This window comes from Taudactylus pleione, unplaced genomic scaffold (genome assembly GCF_031769625.1).
Source record: "Taudactylus pleione unplaced genomic scaffold, aTauple2 ptg001296l, whole genome shotgun sequence".
In the NCBI taxonomy this organism is placed as follows: domain Eukaryota; kingdom Metazoa; phylum Chordata; class Amphibia; order Anura; family Myobatrachidae; genus Taudactylus; species Taudactylus pleione.
The window spans coordinates 763,056-778,224 of NW_028285696.1; positions in this window are offsets into that span (position 1 = coordinate 763,056).

Here is a 15,169-nt window from a genome sequence, read left to right on the forward strand (position 1 = left end):
ACAAGTCTATGATAAATCCCGGTGTCCTCTCCCATAAATACAGCATCATTCTGGGATTATTCCTAAAGGGACAGGTTCCGCGTGTCAGTGCTCCAGTTCTATATACTATTATATACAGGATCATTCTGGGACTGTTCCTAATGGGACAGGTTTCGCGTGTCAGTGCTCCAGGTCTATATACTATTATATACAGCATCATTCTGGGACTATTCCTAATGGACAGGTTCCGCGTGTCAGTGCTCCAGGTCTATATACTATTATATACAGCATCATTCTGGGACTATTCCTAATGGGACAGGTTCCGTGTGTCAGTGCTCCAGGTCTATATACTATCATATACAGCATTACTCTGGGACTATTCCTAATGGGACAGGTTCCGTGTGTCAGTGCTCCAGGTCTATATACTATTATATACAGCATCATTCTGGGACTATTCCTAATGGGACAGGTTCCGTGTGTCAGTGCTCCAGGTCTATATACTATTATATACAGCATCATTCTGGGACTATTCCTAATGGGACAGGTTGCGTGTGTCAGTGCTCCTGGTCTATATACTATTATATACAGCATTATTCTGGGACTATTCCTAATGGGACAGGTTCCGTGTGTCAGTGCTCCAGGTCTATATACTATCATATACAGCATCACTCTGGGGCTATTCCTAATGGGACAGGTTCCGTGTGTCACTGCTCCAGGTCTATATACTATCATATACAGCATCACTCTGGGACTATTCCTAATGGGACAGGTTCCGTGTGTCAGTGCTCCAGGTCTATATACTATTATATACAGCATCACTCTGGGGCTATTCCTAATGGGACAGGTTCCGCGTGTCAGTGCTCCAGGTCTATATACTATTATATACAGCATCATTCTGGGACTATTCCTAATGGGACAGGTTCCGCGTGTCAGTGCTCCAGGTCTATATACTATTATATACAGCATCATTCTGGGACTATTCCTAATGGGACAGATTCCGCGTGTCAGTGCTCCAGGTCTATATACTATTATATACAGCATCATTCTGGGACTATTCCTAATGGGACAGGTTCCGCGTGTCAGTGCTCCAGGTCTATATACTATTATATACAGCATCATTCTGGGACTATTCCTAATGGACAGGTTCCGCGTGTCAGTGCTCCAGGTCTATATACTATTATATACAGCATCATTCTGGGACTATTCCTACTGGGACAGGTTCCGCGTGTCAGTGCTCCAGGTCTATATACTATTATATACAGCATGATTCTGGGACTATTCCTAATGGGACAGGTTCCGTGTGTCAGTGCTCCTGGTCTATATACTATTATATACAGCATCATTCTGGGACTATTCCTAATGGGACAGGTTCCGTGTGTCAGTGCTCCAGGTCTATATACTATTATATACAGCATCATTCTGGGAGTATTCCTAATGGGACAGGTTCCGTGTGTCAGTGCTCCAGGTCTATATACTATTATATACAGCATCATTCTGGGACTATTCCTAATGGGACAGGTTCCGTGTGTCAGTGCTCCAGGTCTATATACTATTATATACAGCATCATTCTGGGACTATTCCTAATGGGATAGGTTCCGTGTGTCAGTGCTCCAGGTCTATATACTATTATATACAGCATCATTCTGGGACTATTCCTAATGGGACAGGTTCCGTGTGTCAGTGCTCCAGGTCTATATACTATTATATACAGCATCACTCTGGGACTATTCCTAATGGGACAGATTCCGTGTGTCAATGCTCCAGGTCTATATACTATTATATACAGCATCACTCTGGGACTATTCCTAATGGGACAGGTTCCGCGTGTCAGTGCTCCAGGTCTATATACTATTATATACAGCATCATTCTGGGACTATTCCTAATGGGACAGATTCCGTGTGTCAGTGCTCCAGGTCTATATACTATTATATACAGCATCACTCTGGGACTATTCCTAATGGGACAGGTTCCGTGTGTCAGTGCTCCAGGTCTGTATACTATTATATACAGCATCACTCTGGGACTATTCCAAATGGGACAGGTTCCGTGTGTCAGTGCTCCAGGTCTATATACTATCATATACAGCATCACTCTGGGACTATTCCTAATGGGACAGGTTCCGTGTGTCAGTGCTCCAGGTCTATATACTATTATATACAGCATCATTCTGGGACTATTCCTAATGGGACAGATTCCGTGTGTCAGTGCTCCAGGTCTATATACTATTATATACAGCATCACTCTGGGACTATTCCTAATGGGACAGGTTCCGTGTGTCAGTGCTCCAGGTCTGTATACTATTATATACAGCATCACTCTGGGACTATTCCAAATGGGACAGGTTCCGTGTGTCAGTGCTCCAGGTCTATATACTATCATATACAGCATCACTCTGGGACTATTCCTAATGGGACAGGTTCCGTGTGTCAGTGCTCCAGGTCTATATACTATTATATACAGCATCATTCTGGGACTATTCCTAATGGGACAGATTCCGTGTGTCAGTGCTCCAGGTCTATATACTATTATATACAGCATCACTCTGGGACTATTCCTAATGGGACAGGTTCCGTGTGTCAGTGCTCCAGGTCTGTATACTATTATATACAGCATCACTCTGGGACTATTCCAAATGGGACAGGTTCCGTGTGTCAGTGCTCCAGGTCTATATACTATCATATACAGCATCACTCTGGGATTATTCCTAATGGGACAGGTTCCGTGTGTCAGTGCTCCAGGTCTATATACTATTATATACAGCATCATTCTGGGGATATTCCTAATGGGACAGGTTCCGTGTGTCAGTGCTCCAGGTCTATATACTATTATATACAGCATCCTTCTGGGGATATTCCTAATGGGACAGGTTCCGTGTGTCAGTGCTCCAGGTCTATATACTATTATATACAGCATCACTCTGGGACTATTCCTAATGGGACAGGTTCCGTGTGTCAGTGCTCCAGGTCTATATACTATTATATACAGCATCACTCTGGGACTATTCCTAATGGGACAGGTTCCGTGTGTCAGTGCTCCAGGTCTATATACTATTATATACAGCATCATTCTGGGACTATTCCTAATGGGACAGGTTCCGTGTGTCAGTGCTCCAGGTCTATATACTATTATATACAGCATCATTCTGGGACTATTCCTAATGGGACAGGTTCCGTGTGTCAGTGCTCCAGGTCTATATACTATTATATACAGCATCATTCTGGGAGTATTCCTAATGGGACAGGTTCCGTGTGTCAGTGCTCCAGGTCTATATACTATTATATACAGCATCATTCTGGGACTATTCCTAATGGGACAGGTTCCGTGTGTCAGAGCTCCAGGTCTATATACTATTATATACAGCATCATTCTGGGACTATTCCTAATGGGACAGGTTCCGAGTGTCAGTGCTCCAGGTCTATATACTATTATATACAGCATCATTCTGGGACTATTCCTAATGGGACAGGTTCCGTGTGTCAGTGCTCCAGGTCTATATACTATCATATACAGCATCACTCTGGGGCTATTCCTAATGGGACAGGTGCCGTGTGTCAGTGCTCCAGGTCTATATACTATCATATACAGCATCACTCTGGGGCTATTCCTATTGGGACAGGTTCCGCGTGTCAGTGCTCCAGGTCTATATACTATTATATACAGCATGATTCTGGGACTATTCCTAATGGGACAGGTTCCGTGTGTCAGTGCTCCTGGTCTATATACTATTATATACAGCATCATTCTGGGACTATTCCTAATGGGACAGGTTCCGTGTGTCAGTGCTCCAGGTCTATATACTATTATATACAGCATCATTCTGGGACTATTCCTAATGGGACAGGTTCCGTGTGTCAGTGCTCCAGGTCTATATACTATTATATACAGCATCACTCTGGGACTATTCCTAATGGGACAGGTTCCGTGTGTCAGTGCTCCAGGACTATATACTATTATATACAGCATCACTCTGGGACTATTCCTAATGGGACAGGTTCCGTGTGTCAGTGCTCCAGGTCTGTATACTATTATATACAGCATCATTCTGGGACTATTCCTAATGGGACAGGTTCTGTGTGTCAGTGCTCCAGGTCTATATACTATTATATACAGCATCACTCTGGGACTATTCCAAATGGGACAGGTTCCGTGTGTCAGTGCTCCAGGTCTATATACTATGATATACAGCATCATTCTGGGACTATTCCTAATGGGACAGGTTCCGTGTGTCAGTGCTCCAGGTCTATATACTATTATATACAGCATCATTCTGGGAGTATTCCTAATGGGACAGGTTCCGTGTGTCAGTGCTCCAGGTCTATATACTATTATATACAGCATCATTCTGGGACTATTCCTAATGGGACAGGTTCCGTGTGTCAGTGCTCCAGGTCTATATACTATTATATACAGCATCACTCTGGGACTATTCCTAATGGGACAGGTTCCGAGTGTCAGTGCTCCAGGTCTATATACTATTATATACAGCATCATTCTGGGACTATTCCTAATGGGACAGGTTCCGTGTGTCAGTGCTCCAGGTCTATATACTATTATATACAGCATCATTCTGGGACTATTCCTAATGGGACAGGTTCCGCGTGTCGGTGCTCCAGGTCTATATACTATTATATACAGCATCATTCTGGGACAATTCCTAATGGGACAGGTTCCGTGTGTCAGTGCTCCAGGTCTATATACTATTATATACAGCATCATTCTGGGACTATTCCTAATGGGACAGGTTCCGCGTGTCAGTGCTCCAGGTCTATATACCATCATGTACAGCATCATTCTGGGACTATTCCTAATGGGACAGGTTCCGCGTGTCAGTGCTCCAGGTCTATATACTATTATATACAGCATCATTCTGGGACTATTCCTAATGGGACAGGTTCCGTGTGTCAGTGCTCCAGGTCTATATACTATCATATACAGCATCATTCTGAGACTATTCCTAATGGGACAGGTTCCGCGTGTCAGTGCTCCAGGTCTCTATACTATTATATACAGCATCATTCTGGGACTATTCCTAATGGGACAGGTTCCGTGTGTCAGTGCTCCAGGTCTATATACTATTATATACAGCATCACTCTGGGACTATTCCTAATGGGACAGGTTCCACGTGTCAGTGCTCCAGGTCTATATACTATTATATACAGCATCATTCTGGGACTATTCCTAATGGGACAGGTTCCGTGTGTCAGTGCTCCAGGTCTATATACTATTATATACAGCATCATTCTGGGACTATTCCTAATGGGACAGGTTCCGCGTGTCAGTGCTCCAGGTCTATATACTATCATATACAGCATCATTCTGGGACTATTCCTAATGGGACAGGTTCCGTGTGTCAGTGCTCCAGGTCTATATACTATTTTATACAGCATCATTCTGGGACTATTCCTAATGGGACAGGTTCCGCGTGTCAGTGCTCCAGGTCTATATACTATCATATACAGCCTCATTCTGGGACTATTCCTAATGGGACAGGTTCCGTGTGTCAGTGCTCCAGGTCTATATACTATTATATACAGCATCATTCTGGGACTATTCCTAATGGGACAGGTTCCACGTGTCAGTGCTCCAGGTCTATATACTATTATATACAGCATCATTCTGGTTCTATTCCTAATGGGACAGGTTCCGTGTGTCAGTGCTCCAGGTCTATATACTATTATATACAGCATCACTCTGGGACTATTCCTAATGGGACAGGTTCTGTGTGTCAGTGCTCCAGGTCTATATACTATTATATACAGCATCATTCTGGGACTATTCCTAATGGGACAGGTTCCGTGTGTCAGTGCTCCAGGTCTTTATACTATTATATACAGCATCATTCTGGGACTATTCCTAATGGGACAGGTTCCGTGCGTCAGTGCTCCAGGTCTATATACTATAATATACAGCATCACTCTGGGACTATTCCTAATGGGACAGGTTCCGTGCGTCAGTGCTCCAGGTCTATATACTATTATATACAGCATCACTCTGGGACTATTCCTAATGGGACAGGTTCCGTGTGTCAGTGCTCCAGGTCTATATACTATTATATACAGCATCACTCTGGGACTATTCCTAATGGGACAGGTTCTGTGTGTCAGTGCTCCAGGTCTATATACTATTATATACAGCATCATTCTGGGACTATTCCTAATGGGACAGGTTCCGTGTGTCAGTGCTCCAGGTCTCTATACTATTTTATACAGCATCATTCTGGGACTATTCCTAATGGGACAGGTTCTGTGTGTCAGTGCTCCAGGTCTATATACTATTATATACAGCATCATTCTGGGACTATTCCTAATGGGACAGGTTCCGTGTGTCAGTGCTCCAGGTCTATATACTATTATATACAGCATCATTCTGGGACTATTCCTTATGGGACAGGTTCCGTGTGTCAGTGCTCCAGGTCTATATACTATTATATACAGCATCATTCTGGGACTATTCCTAATGGGACAGGTTCCGTGTGTCAGTGCTCCAGGTCTATATACTATTATATACAGCATCATTCTGGGACTATTCCTAATGGGACAGGTTCCGTGCGTCAGTGCTCCAGGTCTATATACTATTATATACAGCATCACTCTGGGACTATTCCTAATGGGACAGGTTCCGTGTGTCAGTGCTCCAGGTCTATATACTATTATATACAGCATCACTCTGGGACTATTCCTAATGGGACAGGTTCCGTGTGTCAGTGCTCCAGGTCTATATACTATTATATACAGCATCATTCTGGGACTATTCCTAATGGGACAGGTTCCGTGTGTCAGTGCTCCAGGTCTCTATACTATTTTATACAGCATCATTCTGGGACTATTCCTAATGGGACAGGTTCCGTGTGTCAGTGCTCCAGGTCTATATACTATTATATACAGCATTATTCTGGGACTATTCCTAATGGGACAGGTTCCGTGTGTCAGTGCTCCAGGTCTATATACTATTATATAGAGCATCATTCTGGGACTATTCCTAATGGGACAGGTTCCGTGTGCCAGTGCTCCAGGTCTATATACTATTATATACAGCATCATTCTGGGACTATTCCTAATGGGACAGGTTCCGCGTGTCACTGCTCCAGGTCTATATACTATTATATACAGCATCATTCTGGGACTACTCCTAATGGGACAGGTTCCGTGTGTCAGTGCTCCAGGTCTATATACTATTATATACAGCATCATTTTGGGACTATTCCTAATGGGACAGGTTCCGTGTGTCAGTGCTCCAGGTCTATATACTATTATATACAGCATCATTCTGGGACTATTCCTAATGGGACTGGTTCCGTGTGTCAGTGATCCAGGTCTATATACTATTATATACAGCATCATTCTGGGACTATTCCTAATGGGACAGGTTCCGTGTGTCAGTGCTCCAGGTATATATACTATTATATATACAGCATCATTCTGGGACTATTCCTAATGGGACAGGTTCCGTGTGTCAGTGCTCCAGGTCTATATACTATTATATACAGCATCATTCTGGGAGTATTCCTAATGGGACAGGTTCCGTGTGTCAGTGCTCCAGGTCTATATACTATTATATACAGCATCATTCTGGGACTATTCCTAATGGGACAGGTTCCGTGTGTCAGTGCTCCAGGTCTATATACTATTATATACAGCATCATTCTGGGACTATTCCTAATGGGATAGGTTCCGTGTGTCAGTGCTCCAGGTCTATATACTATTATATACAGCATCATTCTGGGACTATTCCTAATGGGACAGGTTCCGTGTGTCAGTGCTCCAGGTCTATATACTATTATATACAGCATCACTCTGGGACTATTCCTAATGGGACAGATTCCGTGTGTCAGTGCTCCAGGTCTATATACTATTATATACAGCATCACTCTGGGACTATTCCTAATGGGACAGGTTCCGTGTGTCAGTGCTCCAGGTCTATATACTATTATATACAGCATCACTCTGGGACTATTCCTAATGGGACAGGTTCCGCGTGTCAGTGCTCCAGGTCTATATACTATTATATACAGCATCACTCTGGGACTATTCCTAATGGGACAGGTTCCGCGTGTCAGTGCTCCAGGTCTATGTACTATTATATACAGCATCACTCTGGGACTATTCCTAATGGGACAGGTTCCGCGTGTCAGTGCTCCAGGTCTATATACTATTATATACAGCATCATTCTGGGACTATTCCTAATGGGAGAGGTTCCGTGTGTCAGTGCTCTAGGTCTATATACTATTATATACAGCATCACTCTGGGACTATTCCTAATGGGACAGGTTCCGAGTGTCAGTGCTCCAGGTCTATATACTATTATATACAGCATCATTTTGGGACTATTCCTAATGGGACAGGTTCCGTGTGTCAGTGCTCCAGGTCTATATACTATTATATACAGCATCATTCTGGGACTATTCCTAATGGGACAGGTTCCGCGTGTCAGTGCTCCAGGTCTATATACTATTATATACAGCATCATTCTGGGACTATTCCTAATGGGACAGGTTCCGTGTGTCAGTGCTCCAGGTCTATATACTATTATATACAGCATCATTCTGGGACTATTCCTAATGGGACAGGTTCCGCGTGTCAGTGCTCCAGGTCTATATACTATCATGTACAGCATCATTCTGGGACTATTCCTAATGGGACAGGTTCCGCGTGTCAGTGCTCCAGGTCTATATACTATTATATACAGCATCATTCTGGGACTATTCCTAATGGGACAGGTTCCGTGTGTCAGTGCTCCAGTTCTATATACTATCATATACAGCATCATTCTGGGACTATTCCTAATGGGACAGGTTCCGCGTGTCAGTGCTCCAGGTCTCTATACTATTATATACAGCATCATTCTGGGACTATTCCTAATGGGACAGGTTCCGTGTGTCAGTGCTCCAGGTCTATATACTATTATATACAGCATCACTCTGGGACTATTCCTAATGGGACAGGTTCCGCGTGTCAGTGCTCCAGGTCTATATACTATTATATACAGCATCATTCTGGGACTATTCCTAATGGGACAGGTTCCGTGTGTCAGTGCTCCAGGTCTATATACTATTATATACAGCATCATTCTGGGACTATTCCTAATGGGACAGGTTCCGCGTGTCAGTGCTCCAGGTCTATATACTATCATATACAGCATCATTCTGGGACTATTCCTAATGGGACAGGTTCCGTGTGTCAGTGCTCCAGGTCTATATACTATTATATACAGCATCATTCTGGGTCTATTCCTAATGGGACAGGTTCCGCTTGTGAGTGCTCCAGGTCTATATTCTATTATATACAGCATCATTCTGGGACTATTCCTAATGGGACAGGTTCCGTGTGTCAGTGCTCCAGGTCTATATACTATCATATACAGCATCATTCTGGGACTATTCCTAATGGGACAGGTTCCGCGTGTCAGTGCTCCAGGTCTATATACTATTTTATACAGCATCATTCTGGGACTATTCCTAATGGGACAGGTTCCGCGTGTCAGTGCTCCAGGTCTATATACTATCATATACAGCCTCATTCTGGGACTATTCCTAATGGGACAGGTTCCGTGTGTCAGTGCTCCAGGTCTATATACTATTATATACAGCATCATTCTGGGACTATTCCTAATGGGACAGGTTCCACGTGTCAGTGCTCCAGGTCTATATACTATTATATACAGCATCATTCTGGTTCTATTCCTAATGGGACAGGTTCCGTGTGTCAGTGCTCCAGGTCTATATACTATTATATACAGCATCACTCTGGGACTATTCCTAATGGGACAGGTTCTGTGTGTCAGTGCTCCAGGTCTATATACTATTATATACAGCATCATTCTGGGACTATTCCTAATGGGACAGGTTCCGTGTGTCAGTGCTCCAGGTCTTTATACTATTATATACAGCATCATTCTGGGACTATTCCTAATGGGACAGGTTCCGTGCGTCAGTGCTCCAGGTCTATATACTATTATATACAGCATCACTCTTGGACTATTCCTAATGGGACAGGTTCCGTGCGTCAGTGCTCCAGGTCTATATACTATTATATACAGCATCACTCTGGGACTATTCCTAATGGGACAGGTTCCGTCCGTCAGTGCTCCAGGTCTATATACTATTATATACAGCATCACTCTGGGACTATTCCTAATGGGACAGGTTCTGTGTGTCAGTGCTCCAGGTCTATATACTATTATATACAGCATCATTCTGGGACTATTCCTAATGGGACAGGTTCCGTGTGTCAGTGCTCCAGGTCTCTATACTATTTTATACAGCATCATTCTGGGACTATTCCTAATGGGACAGGTTCTGTGTGTCAGTGCTCCAGGTCTATATACTATTATATACAGCATCATTCTGGGACTATTCCTAATGGGACAGGTTCCGTGTGTCAGTGCTCCAGGTCTATATACTATTATATACAGCATCATTCTGGGACTATTCCTTATGGGACAGGTTCCGTGTGTCAGTGCTCCAGGTCTATATACTATTATATACAGCATCATTCTGGGACTATTCCTAATGGGACAGGTTCCGTGTGTCAGTGCTCCAGGTCTATATACTATTATATACAGCATCATTCTGGGACTATTCCTAATGGGACAGGTTCCGTGTGTCAGTGCTCCAGGTCTATATACTATTATATACAGCATCATTCTGGGACTATTCCTAATGGGACAGGTTCCGTGCGTCAGTGCTCCAGGTCTATATACTATTATATACAGCATCACTCTGGGACTATTCCTAATGGGACAGGTTCCGTGTGTCAGTGCTCCAGGTCTATATACTATTATATACAGCATCACTCTGGGACTATTCCTAATGGGACAGGTTCCGTGTGTCAGTGCTCCAGGTCTATATACTATTATATACAGCATCATTCTGGGACTATTCCTAATGGGACAGGTTCCGTGTGTCAGTGCTCCAGGTCTCTATACTATTTTATACAGCATCATTCTGGGACTATGCCTAATGGGACAGGTTCCGTGTGTCAGTGCTCCAGGTCTATATACTATTATATAGAGCATTATTCTGGGACTATTCCTAATGGGACAGGTTCCGTGTGTCAGTGCTCCAGGTCTATATACTATTATATAGAGCATCATTCTGGGACTATTCCTAATGGGACAGGTTCCGCGTGTCAGTGCTCCAGGTCTATATACTATTATATACAGCATCATTCTGGGACTATTCCTAATGGGACAGGTTCCGCGTGTCAGTGCTCCAGGTCTATATACTATTATATACAGCATCATTCTGGGACTATTCCTAATGGGACAGGTTCCGTGTGTCAGTGCTCCAGGTCTATATACTATTATATACAGCATCATTCTGGGACTATTCCTAATGGGACAGGTTCCGCGTGTCAGTGCTCCAGGTCTATATACTATCATGTACAGCATCATTCTGGGACTATTCCTAATGGGACAGGTTCCGCGTGTCAGTGCTCCAGGTCTATATACTATTATATACAGCATCATTCTGGGACTATTCCTAATGGGACAGGTTCCGTGTGTCAGTGCTCCAGTTCTATATACTATCATATACAGCATCATTCTGGGACTATTCCTAATGGGACAGGTTCCGCGTGTCAGTGCTCCAGGTCTCTATACTATTATATACAGCATCATTCTGGGACTATTCCTAATGGGACAGGTTCCGTGTGTCAGTGCTCCAGGTCTATATACTATTATATACAGCATCACTCTGGGACTATTCCTAATGGGACAGGTTCCGCGTGTCAGTGCTCCAGGTCTATATACTATTATATACAGCATCATTCTGGGACTATTCCTAATGGGACAGGTTCCGTGTGTCAGTGCTCCAGGTCTATATACTATTATATACAGCATCATTCTGGGACTATTCCTAATGGGACAGGTTCCGCGTGTCAGTGCTCCAGGTCTATATACTATCATATACAGCATCATTCTGGGACTATTCCTAATGGGACAGGTTCCGTGTGTCAGTGCTCCAGGTCTATATACTATTATATACAGCATCATTCTGGGTCTATTCCTAATGGGACAGGTTCCGCTTGTGAGTGCTCCAGGTCTATATTCTATTATATACAGCATCATTCTGGGACTATTCCTAATGGGACAGGTTCCGTGTGTCAGTGCTCCAGGTCTATATACTATCATATACAGCATCATTCTGGGACTATTCCTAATGGGACAGGTTCCGCGTGTCAGTGCTCCAGGTCTATATACTATTTTATACAGCATCATTCTGGGACTATTCCTAATGGGACAGGTTCCGCGTGTCAGTGCTCCAGGTCTATATACTATCATATACAGCCTCATTCTGGGACTATTCCTAATGGGACAGGTTCCGTGTGTCAGTGCTCCAGGTCTATATACTATTATATACAGCATCATTCTGGGACTATTCCTAATGGGACAGGTTCCACGTGTCAGTGCTCCAGGTCTATATACTATTATATACAGCATCATTCTGGTTCTATTCCTAATGGGACAGGTTCCGTGTGTCAGTGCTCCAGGTCTATATACTATTATATACAGCATCACTCTGGGACTATTCCTAATGGGACAGGTTCTGTGTGTCAGTGCTCCAGGTCTATATACTATTATATACAGCATCATTCTGGGACTATTCCTAATGGGACAGGTTCCGTGTGTCAGTGCTCCAGGTCTTTATACTATTATATACAGCATCATTCTGGGACTATTCCTAATGGGACAGGTTCCGTGCGTCAGTGCTCCAGGTCTATATACTATTATATACAGCATCACTCTTGGACTATTCCTAATGGGACAGGTTCCGTGCGTCAGTGCTCCAGGTCTATATACTATTATATACAGCATCACTCTGGGACTATTCCTAATGGGACAGGTTCCGTCCGTCAGTGCTCCAGGTCTATATACTATTATATACAGCATCACTCTGGGACTATTCCTAATGGGACAGGTTCTGTGTGTCAGTGCTCCAGGTCTATATACTATTATATACAGCATCATTCTGGGACTATTCCTAATGGGACAGGTTCCGTGTGTCAGTGCTCCAGGTCTCTATACTATTTTATACAGCATCATTCTGGGACTATTCCTAATGGGACAGGTTCTGTGTGTCAGTGCTCCAGGTCTATATACTATTATATACAGCATCATTCTGGGACTATTCCTAATGGGACAGGTTCCGTGTGTCAGTGCTCCAGGTCTATATACTATTATATACAGCATCATTCTGGGACTATTCCTTATGGGACAGGTTCCGTGTGTCAGTGCTCCAGGTCTATATACTATTATATACAGCATCATTCTGGGACTATTCCTAATGGGACAGGTTCCGTGTGTCAGTGCTCCAGGTCTATATACTATTATATACAGCATCATTCTGGGACTATTCCTAATGGGACAGGTTCCGTGTGTCAGTGCTCCAGGTCTATATACTATTATATACAGCATCATTCTGGGACTATTCCTAATGGGACAGGTTCCGTGCGTCAGTGCTCCAGGTCTATATACTATTATATACAGCATCACTCTGGGACTATTCCTAATGGGACAGGTTCCGTGTGTCAGTGCTCCAGGTCTATATACTATTATATACAGCATCACTCTGGGACTATTCCTAATGGGACAGGTTCCGTGTGTCAGTGCTCCAGGTCTATATACTATTATATACAGCATCATTCTGGGACTATTCCTAATGGGACAGGTTCCGTGTGTCAGTGCTCCAGGTCTCTATACTATTTTATACAGCATCATTCTGGGACTATGCCTAATGGGACAGGTTCCGTGTGTCAGTGCTCCAGGTCTATATACTATTATATAGAGCATTATTCTGGGACTATTCCTAATGGGACAGGTTCCGTGTGTCAGTGCTCCAGGTCTATATACTATTATATAGAGCATCATTCTGGGACTATTCCTAATGGGACAGGTTCCGCGTGTCAGTGCTCCAGGTCTATATACTATTATATACAGCATCATTCTGGGACTATTCCTAATGGGACAGGTTCCGCGTGTCAGTGCTCCGGGTCTATATACTATTATATACAGCATCATTCTGGGACTATTCCTAATGGGACAGGTTCCGCGTGTCAGTGCTCCGGGTCTATATACTATTATATACAGCATCATTCTGGGACTATTCCTAATGGGACAGGTTCCGTGCGTCAGTGCTCCAGGTCTATATACTATTATATACAGCATCACTCTGGGACTATTCCTAATGGGACAGGTTCCGTGCGTCAGTGCTCCAGGTCTATATACTATTATATACAGCATCACTCTGGGACTATTCCTAATGGGACAGGTTCCGTGCGTCAGTGCTCCAGGTCTATATACTATTATATACAGCATCACTCTGGGACTATTCCTAATGGGACAGGTTCCGTGCGTCAGTGCTCCAGGTCTATATACTATTATATACAGCATCATTCTGGGACTATTCCTAATGGGACAGGTTCCGTGTGTCAGTGCTCCAGGTCTATATACTATTATATACAGCATCATTCTGGGACTATTCCTAATGGGACAGGTTCCGTGTGTCAGTGCTCCAGGTCTATATACTATTATATACAGCATCATTCTGGGACTATTCCTAATGGATATACGCATGGGAAAATGGGGAGGGAGATACGTCGCACAGACTATTTAATAGTACAATATTCAATAGTTGATATAGCCACAATAAGTATAATCTAGTACATTACAGATTAATCATATATTTGTACATTGAAAAGAGTAAGTGAAAAGGTGGCGGTGCTCACTAGAGTAATATGCAATATAGTATAAACAGAAAGGAAAGAAGAATCTCTGTTTGGTGAGCACTCTTAATCTAATACAGAAGGGAAAATTGGAATAGGTCCAATCACGCCCCTAAAAAATTACTTTTAATGATTATTCTTAAAAATAAAAGGTCGCATAGTTAAGCGACTAAATAAGACCCAATAAACACTCAATTACTTACATACAAAGTTACCTACAACATATAACATAATAAAGACAGTAGCATTGAGACAAGTATTATCTTGTTTTTGAAAAATGAAGCAGCAAAATGTAATATCCTCCTTGTTAGCGAAAAATATGAGATCTGATATATTACAATCAATCAGTTTAATACAAAATAGCTGCTAATAGTCTATTAGTACCCACTAATAAATGGTTCAAAACATGTCTGAGTGTGGAATAAAGTAGAAAAGGTCAGAGCGTAGGACTGTTACTCCTCATTCT